This window comes from Monodon monoceros, unplaced genomic scaffold, assembly GCF_005190385.1.
Source record: "Monodon monoceros isolate NGI ecotype Baffin Bay Population unplaced genomic scaffold, NGI_Narwhal_1 Super_Scaffold_21, whole genome shotgun sequence".
Classification (NCBI taxonomy): Eukaryota; Metazoa; Chordata; class Mammalia; order Artiodactyla; family Monodontidae; genus Monodon; species Monodon monoceros.
In genome coordinates this window covers 156,570,600-156,588,380 of record NW_021703778.1, presented here as the reverse complement: position 1 = coordinate 156,588,380, position 17,781 = coordinate 156,570,600, and the positions used below count along the sequence as shown (strand labels likewise).

Here is a 17,781-nt window from a genome sequence, read left to right as displayed (position 1 = left end):
TCCTTTTGTAGGACAGATGAGAAATGTCCCCTGATCACCCCCACCCAAGACACTAGGATTTACAGATCAAACACTTGAATGAACATCATTGGAAGTCAGCCAGACTATTGAATTCACAAACAGGTTTGTCCCTAGAATGTGGATTCTTTTCTTTTATAGGATCATACTAGGGATAATTATACAATAATTTAAAGCCATTGGCCTCCATTTTATCATTAGGAAAATCAAAACAATGCACGGGATATAAGTTAACAGAGGTCTTGCCGTTTCTTAGACTGCAGGAGCTGATATATTTTCAATACAGTGTTTTAGATGAGTAGCAGAGAGACTTGATATGACCTTTGATTCAAAATTCCTACCATGCTGGGCATTTATATTACCTTTATGTCTCTGGGAAATGTCCACAATTGTAAGACAGTTAGGTGAAACACCCTCACTTATCTGTGGGTACCAAAAGATTTATGCAGTTCCAAGGAGTCTGAGACTCAGAACCCAGAGCGCTCTCCATCGCTGGAGATGGAAATAGTGATAAATGGGTGACATCACCCTAACTTCTACCAGATGCTGTATGGTGTGAACCCAATTGTCAGATTTGAAACCATTAGGTTCTAAATTTCACCTATCTTGTTTGTTCTGTCTGATCCATAATCCTGATAGAAAAGTCCACAAGCTGGCAGGAAGAGGCAAGAAGCCGCATACCCAAGCTAAGTGCTACAAACGTTTTCTCACTATACTCTCTGGCCAACTGCAATGGAATATTGTCAACTTCTGTCATTCAATCCCCTGTATTTGCTTATACTCACAATAAGTAGACTTCCATTTTTTTCCAGGCTTTGATCATTTTCACATTATTATGAACTGTGACAGGAATACCAGACAATCAGATTTCAAACCTGTCAGCCCACAACATTTTATTTCCAATCTACGATCCTTTTACCAGCTCTTCCCACTTCTGGGTGTCAGGCAGGTGATGCGTCTATTGACTGAGCATGAGTTCCCTGGAGGTACCATTTAGTCCTTTGTTAAAGCATGGCTCTCATCTCTTTTGGGTTCCTGGGCAAGTGTCTGTCTGTGTTAGGTTTTGTTTTGTTTTGAGTGTGTGTGTGTGTGTGTATGTGTGTATGAAGTGGAAAAATAACAGTACTAAGACTACCTGTTCAGGAAAGAGCAACTGCCAAATCATCCTCGGAGAAAAGCCAATCTCAGGAGAAAATCGTCCTTGGATTCAGTGGTCATCATTGGGAGCATCTCAGATTTTCAAAGCTTCACAAGATCAAAATGTCACAGCATGATTCTATGTTGTACACACACAGATGATGATTTCTGCCTACCAAACCACAGGCTAAGCAATATTATCTAAGTGTACTTGCTACAGTTTCATCCCGAATGAAGATTAAAAAAAAAAAAACACTTGTATGTATGTGTGTGTGAATTAAGCCATTCTAAATGATGGTAAGACCAACGTCTCCAGTATACACTGGAAATTTCTTGACATTTGAGTTTTGTAAATAAGAAAAATGAGAGATTTAGAGATTAATATATAGCAGCCAACTTCAAATTGTGTGCATTAAAGACATTAGGAGAGTAAACAACTGACATTTACTATCACTAATATTTCCTAAAGATGGGACATGTTTTTTCTTTTTTAAAAAATTATTTATTTATTTAAATTTTTATTTTATATTGGAGCATAGTTATTTAACTATGTTGTGTTAGTTTCAGGTATACAGCAAAGTGATTCAATTACACATATACATGTATCTGGTACATATATACAATGGAATATTACTCAGCCACTAAAAAGAATGAAATAATCCCATTTGCAGCAACATGGATGGACCTGGAGATTATCATACTAAGTGCAGTAAGTCAGACAGAGAACAACAAATGTCATATGATATTGTTTATATGTGGAATCTAAAAAAAAAAAAAAAAGATGGGACATTTTTATACCAAAAATGGTAGGAAATACACAATAATAATTGTTTAAAGTAAATGCATTTGACTTTCTGAACACTGTTTTATTGTTTTCATTTTGTCAGGGATGGCTTAAAATTTAGACATGGACCACAAGCAGACCTATGCTTCAGAAACACTATATATTTTCTCCATTCATGACAAAACTAAATTTCCACCCTCAAAATTGAAACCAAAACAGCATTTAGAGAATGACCATTTTCACCTCTGCTGATTCAAGGGAAGTTATGCAATGACATTTGCGATTACTTTAATTAGCTAGTAAAACACATTTGACTCTAAAGGTATCATTAAAAATTCCCCTTTGTAGTCTAATCTAGTTTCAGAGCCTACACGCGCTTTTCTGAGTTCTCTTTCCTCTCACAAATATGTTTTTTTTTTTTTTAAATGAACTTGTTTGGCTTAGAAAAATAAGAGAATACCTAATCAGTTCTTACTGTTTCTACTTAAAAACAGGTTTATTTTCTGAGGAGCAGGGACCAACGTATTCCAAATTTGTTCTTCTTTCCTCCAAGGGAATGTAAATTTGGTGTCTAAACAATGTGGCCAGGCTAAGGGGAAACTTGCAGCTAGAACTGAGCCCAGTGCTTTGAAAATTCCCTCCTCCTTGGTTTTCCCCTGCATCGGCTGACATTTTTCAGGACAGAGCTCCTGATCTTTCAGGAATTATAGGACCCAAAGGACTGCAGGCAATTTCTTTGACTAGTAGAACCTCTTTAGAGTTTCATAACTGAGACCTGTTCTTTAAAAAAAAAAAAAAAATCATCTTTTGCACTTTTGCAGTGGTTTCATTTGGCAGAAAATAGCTCTTCCAGATCTGTTACAAATTACCCATGGAGTTTAAACAGATTGAGGGCATTTTATTTGAAATGCTACTTTTCAAGTTTCTCAGCTTGGGCTGGTGCTTGTAGGAGACAAGATAGCTAAGTAAAAGTTTGAGAAATGGATGTACAGGCCAAGACCCTAGGAGGTTTAAACATTTAAAAAAATGTTTTTAGTATTCTCATATCCAGTTCATTTAAAACACAGCCATTGGATCTAAACATTTGTGGTGAATTCTCTTATAAATGCATCAGACAATGTGAAATTTCAAGCTTTTCATTTGAAATTAAAAAAAGGCTAAAATCAGGAGTGATAAAGTACATTCTCACACACCAGGATTGTCATTTTTATATCACATTTGCTCTTCATTAGAAAACAAGCTATCTTAGCCAATAAAATAGTTCATGGTTAACCCTTGCATCTGTTTGTCCTTTGATTTTTTTGTGGGATTTTTGAGAAGATCTTGAGTGATTTCAGTCTTTCAGTTCCCTCAAATTATCAAGGAATTGAGTCACACATCAAGGACCCAAGTAAAACCCTGTGCTTCTGTTATAACTTAGCATTGTAATGGTAACGAAGGGAGAAGGTGGATAGAGATAAAATATGGAATTTCAGAACCCAGACATCACAGCCCAAATTACACAAGCATCTCTAAGTTAACATACTCTCCTTTTGTTAGTAAATGCTTCACCCCTCCTTTGCAGTTACTCCATTCATGGTACAGATAGTTGAAGGTAAAATATTGTGCGAGTCATCATGTCGGCTGCCCAAGGCATCTCTGTTCTTGGGAATAAACTTCATAATTTTAATACCGACAGTGGGCATGTATTGAGTGCCTTTATGGTACCTGGCACTTACTCAATTCTTTGTATGCATAAAATAAATTAATCCTCACAATTCTATTATCAATAGTTCCATTTTACAGATGAGGAAACTGAAGTTCAGAGAAACGAATATCATGTGGGTATCCTCCACCCAGGAGGTAGACCAGAAGAGACTTTGAAATATATACTTTTGACTTTTGTGCTCGAGTTGAGGTCGGAAGAAGTTGCCTGTCTCAGAAAATATATATACTGACACCAGTTTTTCCATTTATATTTCTGAAGGCTTCTAGGAGCATGGAGATGAGTGGGAAAATATAGCGAGCAAGGTAGGCAGAGAGAACTATGGCCTCAGTGCTCTACATGCTCTGCCTCCCTTCCAGCGCCTCCCAGCTAGACAACTCATCTCCCATACATTTTTTCAGACTGATCTCAGGCTAGCTTCGTTCAGGAGAACTCCCTGTCTCATCAACTCAACCCTCGCTACTCTGCACCTGCCTTGTTTGAACCATAGTCTCAAACTATACTTGGTGTGTGGCTTCAGAAACAGCTTCTTGTTTAGTTTACATCACTTCTAATTTGCAGTCAGAAAATATGTTCCTTAAGAGTAGATGTCAGGGCTTCCCTGGTGGCACAGTGGTTGAGAGTCCGCCTGCCGATGCAGGGGCCACGGGTTCGTGCCCCGGTCCGGGAGGATCCCACATGCCGCGGAGCGGCTGGGCCCGTGAGCCATGGCCGCTGAGCCTGCGCGTCCGGAGCCTGTGCTCCGCAACGGGAGAGGCCACAACAGTGAGAGGCCCGCGTACCACAAAAAAAGAAAAAAAAAAGAGTAGATGTCAGATCTTCTATTTCCGTTGCCTTCGCCTGCCCCCAACCACTCTCCCCAATGCTTAACCCTGGACTTAGAGCAGTAATTGTGAAATACGTACTTTCTTCTGTGTGATTATTCTAGGTCTCAGCCAAAAGGAATGGGTTTGAGTTCTGGCAAAATGAATATGTGCTATAATTTAATTTTTCCATTGGAAGTGTAAGGAAATAACACATCTTGCATGATCTTTTAGAAAAGGCAGGCAATGTTCTGGCTTTTGTGGAAACTCTGCAAAAGGCAGAATACTCTCCACCCAACAAAGAATGAAGAGGCACCTGTTTTTTCAGAACAGTTTTCTTATTCAGAAGCCTATTGAAAAACAACTTGTACAAAGTCATTAAGTCAACACGAATTGAAGGTTTTCAAAACTTCTGGGCTTAAGCCTATCACTTTGTGAATTTAGAAAATTCATTACCATTTTTAATCTTCTTTTATGTTAAAAATCCAGGCAAATTTAATCAACTTTCTCCCTTTGTCTCCCCCCTGGCCCACTACTAAAAAGAGAATTTTTTTTTTTTAATTAAAAGAAAAGAAAAGAAAACACTCCTTGCTACCAGTTTCTGAGCCAACAGAATACTCAAACAAAGAATATCAGTATTATGAAATACTAGAAAAGGGATTTTACATTCTGGGATGAGTGTTAAAGCTTCTGCTTTACTTCTAAATAAAGTTGAGCCAGGACTAATGTAATTAATCTGCTGAGTTTCCTGAAGATATCCTCTACTATCTGGGGAAAAAAAGTATTTCCTGTATCAAAAGCATTTTTAGTAGCTCTTCTAGTGAAAACAGAATGGTCAGTTTTATTTCCCAGTCCAATGTGCCAAAATTGCTGGGAAAGTTTTTTCTCATTGTTTCAGCATTAAGTCAACATTTGAAAAATGGATACTTTTTTTTTTTTTTTAATTCAAAGGATTAATATCCAGGTCATGGGTAATAGAAATCTCACCAGCTTTGGTGCATTGAGCTTATGAAATTGAAACAAGTGGCTCTATTCATTATTAATAAAAATATATGGATGTGTTTAAACTAAATATCAAAGTCCTGGTTGAGTTTTAGGGACCAAGTGACTCCGTGATATAAGGCCCCCTTGCTGCCCTTTTATGATTTTCTGCAAAGCTCTTCACACAATTTACAGCCTTGTAATCAGTGGGGTCCTATAGATCAAGGTGTAAGGAGGGTAAAATATGTTTTGTTAAACAAAAATTGTGAAACACTCCATTGTGGCGTGTAAATTATTATTTCTTCCCTACTTTTCTGCTTTCAGATTTATAGCATTTATCTGACACTGTTTTTGTATAGAAGAAAATCCAGTTATTTACATGTATTTAAGAGAGAGCTGTGGCGTAAAAAATATCTTCACTGAGATATTAAACCCTTGAACCCAACAGTACAGCTGTCTCTGAGGGATGTGGTGTCTGTTAGTTGTTAGTACATTAAAAGGAAGTATCTCCACAATGTATTTGTATAGGAATTAGCAAGGTAATGGGCACATTTGTTAAATGCATCACATAACTAAATAGTTAACTTATTTTTATTGCAAAGAAAACTGGACAGGACAAACAACAAACTTTTCACTTGTGAACCTATTATTTTAAAATAGGAAAACAATTTTTCCATATTTGTCAAACCTTATTTGGATTCACTGAAAATCAGGTAAATTATTTGCCCAGTGCTCTACATTATTGGATCCAAATGTTTGGAAATGTGGTTAATTTTAGGCTTTGCATATATAAATCATAAAATACATGAAAAGAGTATTTTCTTGTTAATCCAACATTCTGGATCTCTTCCTAACATGGGATGCTGTATTAACATTAACTTGAATGGGTGCCACTGGTTGGGAGTTAGATAAGAAATGGGAAAGGGGAAATTGGCAAAGAGATCTTCATTGTCATGAATTAATATTTAAGAGATGGTTATGAAGAGACAAGTCTGTCAGAGTGTGAGAGGACTAACACTAAAAAGAAAGTATTTTCAATTACTTCAGAATTATTTCACATTATTAATTAATAGTAATACTACATACATCAAAATATCCTTTGTTAAGTCTGTCTTCTCTGTTAGGCTAAGTACCTTACTTGCATTAACTCATTTAATCCTAGTAAATAATTCTATAAAACAAATATTATTCTCCCATTTTGCAGTGAACAAACAAAGTCTTACATTTCTATAAATCATTCTCCATAGGTTTGCTTTTTTTCTTTTTAAATTTTTAATTTACTTTTACTCTTTAAATTGAAGTGTAGTTGATTTACAATATTATATTAGTTTCCAGTGTACAGCATAGCGATTCATTTTTATAGATTATACTCCATTTAAAGTTATTACAAAATAATGGCTCTATTTCCCTGTGCTGTACAATATAACCTTATTGGTTATCTATTTGCTTCATAATAGTTTGTATCTCCTAATTCCATACCCTTATTTTGCCCCTCCCCTTTCCCTCTCCTCACTGTATCCAGTAGTTTTGTTTTCTATATCTGTGAGCCTGTCTAAAAGCATAGACGTTTCAATAAATGATGCTGGACATCCACATGCAAAAAATAATGAATCTAGTCACAGACCTTACACTTCTCACAAAAATCAATTCAAAATAGATCATAACCTGCTGTATTTCCATAGTGTAGCGGTTATCACGTTCGCCTCACACGCGAAAGGTCCCTGGTTCGAAACCGGACGGCAACAAAATAGATCATAGATATAAATGTAAAATGTAAAACTATAAAATTCCTAGAAAATAACATTGGAGAAAATTTAGGTGACCTTGGGTTTGGTGATGACTTTTTAGATACAAAACTAAAAGCATGATTTATGAAAGAAATAATAAGTTGAACTATTTTTAAAAAACTTTTATTGGAGCATAGTTGATTTACAATGTTGTGTTAGTTTCAGGTGTAGGTGTGCTTCTGAATGGAGAAGGCCAGAACTGCCCCTTGTCAGAGCCTGAGTTGTTCATTGTCGTCCTGCCACAGCTTTGGCCTCTGAACTTCATCCCCACATGATCCTGTTGTTTGGCATTTTTTCCAAATTTTTCTAATAAATGAAACTGGTTTAACTTTTGTTGTTGCTTCTAGAAATTCACCTAAGAGTCTTTACATTCTTCAATGGAACAATTCTTGTTAATGTTTAACATTAGTGTCCTTTCTTTTCAGAAGATAAGTTATCTGACTGGGGGTCAAGCTTTCCAAAATTTATGTGAGTTCAGTTAAATTATTCTTGAAGGTAAATTGGAGTAAAGTGGAATCTCTGGTTAATTTTACAAGATAAGGCAGGAAGGGGCTTTGGATCAATCAAGTATTTGCTCTTCTTCAGTTTCAGTCATTGTGCTGGGCAATTTATTTAAACTTCAGAAAAAGCTGGTTAGAATGGCTACGTGAATCCCATTCAAGAGAAAACTTAGATTCAGAAAAATAGGCTTGAAGCTGCCTGCATGAGGCTAACCCAAGATCATCTGATAGTGGGGCCCCTTCTGCCTCATGTTCTCCTTCAAAGCAAACCCAAAGACACATATATCTTAGATTATTTATCTTTTTGTCCCTTGGGCCTTTTCAATGTCTTGTCAATCCACTCAGTACTTCAAGCATTGCAATCTTGCTTTCTTAATAGATGAGGCAAATACCAAGAGTTTATTACATGGGAAGGATAATAATGATTGATAACATTAGTATTCAGGAATTGATTTCACAAAACTAATATACTTTTTCCTCTTGGTTGAAAAGTTATTAGAAATCTAAAGGCCTTGCTGAACAAAATGTTGGAAAGATAGAAGTGTTTTTATAATTAAGCCATAGTGCTTTGATTTTATGTTAAATAGTTTAGTGAAAACTGAAATGCAATATGTACCAAAATGAATCTTTTTTCCCAGTGCTGTAGCCTATCATATTTCATGTCTGTTTAACTTTGAGACATTGAAAGAAAATGAACAGAAATGCAAATATACTCCGTAATGATTATGTTTTTCTTTTTCTCCATATATTCTCTGCCTCTCCATAAAGACAACATAATTTCATTAATTAACACAAATGGTCATAAAACACACCACTTGCCAGTGTTATTCCCAGTTAATGTTTCTATAATGTTGCGTAATGTGAAATTTTTGCACAGCAATACTCAGCCAGGACTGTCAACAGCTGAATTACCATGTGTTGGCAGTATCTGTTAAAACTCGATCAGTGTACATCCTGTGAATAAGATGTGTGAAGCATGTAATAAAAGAAAGATGACCTATCCTAGATAAAATACATTTACTTCTCACTTCTGCTGTTAGTAATAGAATTTAGCCTATCTTACAGTAATTTAAATCAGTGCCCTAAGGCACTGAATAATTAGGTATTTCCCTACCTCATAACAAAAGGCCCTGACATATTTTTCTTCTGTTCGTTCTGTGCCTTTTGCTATTTTATCGTTTTTGTTAAAAAAAAAAAAAAAAAAAAGCCTTAAAAGGGGATAGAATGAAATGGATTGGTTCATATAAAGCTTATAGAAGCCATTTATGAAATCATTGTCCCCAGAGTTAGCATGAATCCTGTTTACCTCAAATATCATTACCCTCTTTGCCAGGAACACTGACAAGCTGAATAAATATATAAAGGGGGAATCTTGGAAGTGGGTAGACAGACTGGTGACTCATGAAGGGGTCAGAGCCTTTGCTATTTTCTTAGAAACAGATCTCTTTCCCTGGCTGCCATGGGGAGGAAGTGATGATGGAGAACGGTCAGTTCCAGAGCGATGTGGTGGAGGCAGCTGGAAGGTCAAGGGTTAAACATGTGCTATCTCAGCTATGCTGGGTGCAATAACAACATCAGGCACCAGAGAATGATCTATCAGGGCAATTAGTCAAACAGGCCTTGTGGTAGCCCAGATAGGTCTGGCTCTGTTTGCATCTGTTTATCAGTCTGAGATAAGAATCCTGTGAACCTTTTTGTTACCTTGAGAAAGTAGACACCTGGAAGGTAAACATAAGACAACAGTATCTTTAAAAATTGATTTTGAAAAATGACTACAGCTCCTAGATAGGATTAAATAATCTTTATTTCTGGCTGTTAAAAAGAAGATGAAAAAGAATTTCTTTGCTTGTTTTTTTTCACCTACTTCTTAGTCTATTATCCCAAGAGCAGACGTTACAGAATTGGACTTCTTTTGATCAGATATGGAACTTGGCCCAGAAGCCCTAGGAAGTGGGGAAGATAATTTAGATTACTGTGGTTTTTCTTTTTTCCCCAAGATTTTCCTGTAAATGCCACGCTTTGCTGTAGTTCATAAACTGACCTCAGCAATTAAAACATTTGTCTGTCTTCGTTCACATTGGCCTGATTTCTCATCTGATTTCAAACTCCTAAAGGACACTGACAAAATCTTTCTTTTGTCCTGATGTGATCATACCAAGTCACACAAGAGTCAGAAATTTTTGAAGGGGATTTCATAAGAACTATCATATGAAATTGATCTGTAAATTTAATTGTAGTAAAAAACAGAATTGGAACTTTTCCAGGTGATAGTGAAGATTTATTTTGAACAACAATTTGCTATGCCCTGAATATGCAGTCACACCTCTGTACCTTTGTTCATGTGTTTCCCTGTGACTACAATATTATTCTATTTCTGTCCACATTGCCATGAAACTGGATTCTCCCCAAAGCATATCCAGAAGAGGAACATGCCTAGGTCTTCAACAGCAGCAAGACAATTGATGGGGGATTTTTGTACATCTTTCCTAACCCAATTTGGACTTAATTTATGATCTAATGGTCCCATCTGGTGTTACAATTTCTGGTTATCTTCAGATCTAGTTTCTTAAGTAGTACCCACATTCCATTTTTCCAGGACAGCAAAGCATACTTGAATAAGAAGAGATTCTTTTTTCCAACTTCTCATTTATCCTGCCCTAAGAAAAGCCAAGCCTAGGAGTTAGCTACCCAGATGTGTGCAAGAACCATTTTTATTTCTGTGACAGAAGCTATCTATGTGACTTCGGGGAATTTATTTAATCTCTCTGAACTGCACTTGTTCTCCATGTATAAATTGAGAATAAAGGTAGGACCTGTTTCATGGGGTTCTTGTGTGGAATCAATGAAAATGCATGCAGAGATGCCTCACATGGTGTTTAGAATACAGGAAGCACTGTATAAATGGCCCTGCTGTACCCACCATGCAGTACCTGTTTAGCAGATCCATTGACCTAGAGGTAGATGAACTGCCTTATGCTGTGGATATTCTAAACCCAAATTTACACTATGGCAAAAATAACATGGTTTCTATAATAATTAAGATTATTTTATCAGATTAAAATTTTAAAACTTTTTCTAATAGACATTACCTTTAGACCATTTTTAGGTTTATAGGAAAACTGAGTAGAAGGTAAAGAGATTTCCCATAAGCCCCCTGCCCCTATACATGCATAGCTTCCTCCATTATCAACATCTCCTACCAGAGTGGTACATTTGTTACAACTGATGAGCCTACACTGACACATCATTATCACCCAGAGTCCATAGTTTATGTTAAAGTTCACTCCTGATTAAATTTTTAGAGTGTTGAGTACAATCTCAGTGGTATCTAGCCATTGATTCAATTATTTATTATTGTTTCTATTTAGCAAATTTACTTTTCCCTAAACTGTGACATTTATTGTGCTAATAAGATATGATCTAGGTCTGTAAGGGCTTTATAATCTAGCGTTTATCATTTTTATCTAAAATCTATTATGTTTAATTCATTTCTGTAAAGGGCATGTTATTCTACCACCCATGTGGAACACACTTCTACCAGACCTGTGTCTTATAATTGCACTTACAAGGACTATGACACAGAGGTTTCTGCCAAAATATAAAAGAATGTGTTTTCTGAACCTTACTATTCATCCCTACAGTAAAAATGGAAGAAGGCAATTTAACTCACAACTCTGATAATTTGTCATTGCAAAGCATTTTAAATAAGACCCTTCAAAAGATCATCTAGAAGATGCTTGTCTTCATTTGTAAGTTATTATTAGATTCTGAGAATACATCAAAGGCCAGCTACAACGCTGTCTGCTTTAGCACAGAATTTGGGATAATCAGATCTGTTTCGGCCCTCAGATTTTCATTCAGAGTGAGTTATTTTTTCCAGAACAGGCCCCATTATGAAATTGTGTGCTGTCAGCTTCACTCTGGATATAATAAGAACCCTGAAGACACTGAGGAAGTGAGTCTGGGCAAGGACAGGGCACCTCTGTGGATAGACAGTAGTCTTCAGGTCTGAACCTGAGTTAGCCAGGCCAAACTGGGCAAGTCTTCCATCCACAGGAGATCTGGTACCTGTCTTTCCAGAGCCAGCTGTCTTTTGGGAAGTGGGGTAGGGGTGGGGCAGATAGAATATAGGGTTGGGGAGCACAGGGTCAACACAGTGAGATCACAGCTTCCCTCACCCTCTTTCTCAGTGGTCCCCAATGTGACACACTTCCTTCTACCATGAGCTCTTTGACATATTCCTCTGAGTCTGCAAAGCAAGCCTTCCCTTTCACTTGGTTAAATAACTCTCCTTTTCAATTCTCATTAATTAAAGAGGACTCTCTTGATCTTCAGACTAAATCTGGTATTCTTGTGTTGTTCCATAGTTTGTTATGGTATATTAATATGATTATTTAATGAATTCTTGTTTCATCCGGTAGAGTAGGAGTTCTCATGGCCCAGGTCTTAAGTCTCCTTGGCTTGGTGTCACAAATACTTGGCATGTTGAAGATGCTCAATAAATGCTTATGGAATGAATTAAAGAAGATAGATCTAGTAGCATTAACAGAAAAAAGAATTACAAGTCGTTAAATACTTACATTGACTTTTTCTAGTTATGTAAAATGTTACATGATTTAACTAGATCTTAGAAATTTCAGGAATTTTGGATACAGTATCAAATGAAATGAAAATGAATAAATTTTATTTCAGAAGAGTGACTCTACTTGTGATTACAATACTAATCTAATTAATAACTAGTCAATAAGGTTAAAACCAATTTAAGCAGTAGTACTTATTCTTTTCATCATAAAAGTTTAATTATCTGGCTTTCCCGCTATGGAGACAAGCATGGAGTTTCCTTAAAAAACAAAAAATAGAGTTACCATATGATCCTGCAATCCCACTCCTGTTATCCAGAGAAAAACATGGTCCGAAAGGATATATGCACCCCAATGTTCATTGCATCACTGTTTACAATAGTCAAGACATGGAAGCAACTTAAATGTCCATTGACAGAGGAATGGATAAAGGAGATATGGTACATATAGATAATGAACTATTACTCAGTCATTAAAAAGAGTGAAATGATGCCATTTGCAACAACAAGGATAAACCTAGAGATTGTCATACTGAGTGAAGTAAGTCAGACAAAATGAAATATTGTATGATATTGCTTATATGTGGAATCTAAAAAATTATACAAATGAACTTATTTACAAAATAGAACAGACTCACAGACTTAGAAGACAAATTTATGGTTACTACGGGGGAAGTGTGGGGGTGAGATAGATTGGGAGTCTGGGATTAACATGTACACACTGCTATATTTAAAATGGATAACCAATAATGACTTACTGTATAGCACAGGGAACTCTGCTCAATTTTATATAACAACCTAAATGGAAAAAGAATTTGAAAAAGAATAGATACATATATATGTATAACAGAATCACTTTGCTGTAATCTGAAACTAACACATTGTTGATCATCTATACTCCAGTATAAAATTTAAAAAAATTTAAAAGCTTAATTATCTGGCTTTTAAGATGAATGAGGGCATCAGTGCAGGTTCATCTTTTGTCCTCTACTTATGCTTGTTAAGGAGCTGAGGGAACCCCAATTTCCCTTGGATTTAGACTAAATTTGCAGAAATAACAAGTAAAAAGTCAGTAAGTATTCTAAATACTTTAATCTTTACCTACAAACTGGGTAAAGTACAGGTACGTTAATTCTTGCTAATGGTATGTTGTAAAATTATTGAGTCAAGAATATATTTATCAAAATGACATGCCTTCTGTAAATACTTTCTGTTCCTAAAGTGACAGTGGTGCAAACGACAATTAAAAGTTTGAAAACTCGTAACCACTGGTTACTTTCAGATTTTTGGACTCAGGTTAGTGAACTGGTTCATTGAAATGGTATGGAAAAACTGATGAAAATCAGATTCCAGTGCTGTTGGGTAAAAAATGTGTCACTCAGATATTTAGGATTAATCAAATTGTTCTGGGCAGAGAAGATAGGTTAAAGAAATCCTTATCAAAAATCTTGACCTATGAAATGATTTGACAGAAGAACCTAAGACACCTTGTGATCTTTATTTTATAGCAGCTGCAGAATGTACCATATTTTGAGATGAGTCATCATGATTTAACATTTAATTGCTAAGCAATGCCATGCCATGCATAGGGTGAGTCATAGCTGAAAGTACTGGCTCAAAGGAGTATGAACTATTGGCACAGTAAGATAGTAGAGGCGATGAATGAAGCCTGGAGAGGTAAAAATGTAACAGAAGAAACCAATGACAGCATAGATGAGCTAGTGACCAGAGAGAGAATCGCATCAGGAAAAACTTTGTAGATATCATGAGTCAGTCCACCAAGGCCAGGAGATAATCCAACAGAGTAAGGGTCAACATGGCCATAAACTTCCAGGACAACGGATCAAGAGGATTTGGGAGACAAGTTGCTGACATTTTAACTCATTATCACCTTTTGCCATCTATTTGCCCTTTCAGAAGATTAACTACCCATGTTAATTTCAAATTTACTAGTTGCTGAATACACACACACACACACACACACACACACACACACACATATATTTATATTTTAGGTTAAATAACACAGAGGACTTTAGTCAAGAACATGTCTTTCATTTTTTGCTCTAAGGATAGGTTACTAGATTTCCTTGGAATAGATAATTCCAAATGTATTTTCATGATTTTCTTTTTGGATTTGGGTATCATTTTCGTTTTAATCTTTTAACTCTCTCAATACTGTTCATGTATTATATAGCCAATATTCTGCAATGTAGTTGGCCTTGATAATATTTACTGCGAAGATGAGCCTCCAGAAACTATACTTTTAAACAACTAGTACTTTTAAGGGACAAATATAGTATAGTATAATATAATATGATGCAATTTTTTACTGTAACACACCTTCCCATAGTATTTTGGTTTCTCAAGTTTCAAAGGGCACATGCTCCTCCTAAGGCACAGATAGCTATACTTTTGTAGATCAAAGCATCTAGGTTATGATAAGAGGCTTATGGTCTCAAAAGATCCTATGGTTAGAAATTTACATATATTCATATCTAGCTGATCTCAGGAGTTTCAAAGAAATCTCTAAGGATGGAAACTTGAAATGCCTTACTTTTTTTACTAGGCCAATTGAGAAATGAAAACATTCTTAATTATTTCAAGCCCATATAGTGGTGTACAGTATAATTAACTCTGATGTGTGCTTCACACCCAACTAAAGGGTATTTTAGCACCAAGATAATTGGACCCAGCAGCACCCGGGAAGTGTAATCAAACAAGTTTATCACCACATATTATTGTCCTATGATCCTGTGCAATTTATGTTGCACAAAAAGAGAATGGTCAAGACACCTGGGAAAATGTTGCTCATTATTAAAACTTCACTAAGGTCTGAATCCAGTTCAAGGTATTCCTGTTTATTTATTTTGTTACAACTTCATAATCCATGTGCTACTTTTACTAATGATTTCTTCATTGTTTATCAGGATGATAATACCCATTCACTTTCTTTGGTAGTCAATGATTTGTGATATTTTCTTGGTAATGGGGATAATCTGTTAACATTTTTTTCTTTGGATTTCAAAGCTGGAGTTGAGGATACAACCCATATCCTGGAATTTTCAGACACCACCAACCACAGGTTCAAAGGATCGATACTAGAGGCTTGTGTTTAAGAGTGTGGTCTTGGACCTGTAGAGTGGGAGCTTGTTAGAAATGCAGATTCTCAGGTTCCCCCTCCAGGCTTATTGTCTCTGAACTTTAAAAACATCCACAGATGATGCTTATGCACATTAAAGCTTGAAAAGTATAGGTCTAGCTGGAGTAAGAAATCCTCCAGGATAGAGCCCATGGATTGCTTGTCTTTGTAGTCCTGTTAGTGGCAAAATGCATGACCATGTGGATGGAAGGAAGGTAAGAAGGAAAAAAGGAAGGAAGAATAGCAGGCAAGCTGTGTACCTGGTAGTCATGGGGCAGGTGCTTCAAAATAGATGGAGCCTTCAGGTACTGTCTTAACACAATTGGTCTCAAAATTCACTCCTCTTACCTCCGTTATCCACACTGTAGTAACATGTGTTTCTGGCTTTAGAAGACATAACAAAGACAATGCCACAGTCATCATTTTTCTTTTTTGATATACCAAGGAGCAAGGGCAGCTCACTTAGCCAAGCCTGTTTAGATAAAGGCTTTTTTATCTCATAGGATATTTTGTTTGTTTGTTTGTTTGTTTGTTTTGCTCCTGGTTTGAGTAACATGTCTTGAGAAATTTCTGAACTACAAAAACACTCTCCTCTATTAAAAAGTAAAGCCACCTTTGCTACCTTACATAGGAAAATCTGATTTTCTCATAGCCATGGCTTTTGAACAGGGGAAACACACCAGATTTCTGTAAATCCTGGCTTTGTTCCTATAGGCAAATCAGGTTTTTTTTTTTTTTTTTTCTTCTCCAACACATTTTTTTGGGGGGGACTATACAACCACTTATAATTACATTAGAGTCTTTTAGATGACATTTTTTTTTGCGGTGCACGGGCCTCTCACTGTCGTGGCCTCTCCTGTTGCGGAGCACAGGCTCCGGATGCGCAGGCTCAGCGGCCATGGCTCACGGGCCCAGCCGCTCCTCGGCATGTGGCGGATCTTCCCGGACCGGGCACTAACCCGTGTCCCCTGCATCGGCAGGCAGACTCTCAACCACTGCGCCACCACGGAAGCCCTAGATGACTTTTAATACTATGTTTGCCCCAATTTTAAAACATTCACTGAGCCAACTAGTTAAAACTATACTAATGCTAAAATTAGTATATGATCATATACTAATTTTACATATGATCAAGTTAATGGAAGCTGAGGAAATGCTTCTTGAGAATTTAATGCCTTGGTCTATTCATTTGTGATTTTAAGTCTTTTTAAATTTGAGAATCTACTGAGTGCTAGATAAAAAATATAAATAGAAATATGTATTGCCTTTGGAAAAATAACAATGTATTTAAGAAAATAAAATGTGGACACAAATTGAACAAGTAGAACATAAGTGTCAAGCTAGGCTCTTAGGCATCAGAAATAAAGGACCACTGGCAGCTAGGCTGGTGGGTAAAGGATTCATATAACAAAGAGGGTGGAGCCCAAAGGATTTTAGGGCAAATGCCATCATTCCTTGCCTGGAAAATAGGTGAAGGACTTGCTGTGGCCTTTTCACATTGAAAAAGTTATTGAGTACAACATATGAGCCCAGTCATTTCTGAATAGCTAACCAAGCTTTACTACTTTAAAAATCACCATATTCCATCCCTAGACACATGAGATAGACTTATTGCTGGGAGTTAGGAAAACCAAAAAAAGTAGAGAAAATCTTCTATATACTTCCATTTCAGACAGCTTCACAGTCATGGTGATGAGAAAACAAGGCAGCAAGAGATATATTTAAAGCTATGCTTATCTCAAAACAAAGTAGCAAAATTTACTCAGGAGAAGAGAAAAATTTTGCTCCATATGACAATCAGGAATTGTGTGGGTGCCAGTGTGTGTGTCCATATTTCATTTAAAGCCCACATACATTTTCGGAAGAGAAGGTTTACTTTCCGATGGATTTAGACTCTTATAGATACATTTCTACTATCTCTAATCAGAAGCCACATGTTCAGTGTTTGGCAAATTCCCATAGGTGATGTAAGTGGGGAGAAGATTCATAAACAAATTCCCCATTATTTGCCTCCTTTTGCTAACCTTACTGGAAGCCAAAATGGTGGTTTCCAAGCAGTAAAGTTTTGTTTTCAACAGCATATTCCATTCTCAGTAGAAGAAGAAGAAGAAGAAAAAGAAAAAGAAAAAAAAAAATAGAAAAGACATCCAAGGTTTGGGCCTTTGGGCCTCATAGACATTTCCACAAGGAGAAATCAAAACTTCTAAATATTAATCTTCAGTGTAATACTTCTAATTATTGATCTCCGTTTCCCTGTGAGGAGCTTGCAAATATGCCATCCTAGGCAGATCCTGGCCAGAATGATTTCATATTTAATCAGCTCTTTGATGTAGAAAAGTGTTAAA

General features: G+C 36.4%; 1 non-coding gene across 1 annotated transcript; it reads left to right on the top strand.

Annotated features, from left to right (window-relative positions):
• The first annotated feature begins 7,100 nt into the window (after window positions 1–7,100).
• TRNAV-CAC lies at window positions 7,101–7,173 on the top strand. Its single transcript has one exon. It is a non-coding gene; the product is annotated as a tRNA-Val (tRNA).
• Window positions 7,174–17,781: the final 10,608 nt, after the last annotated feature.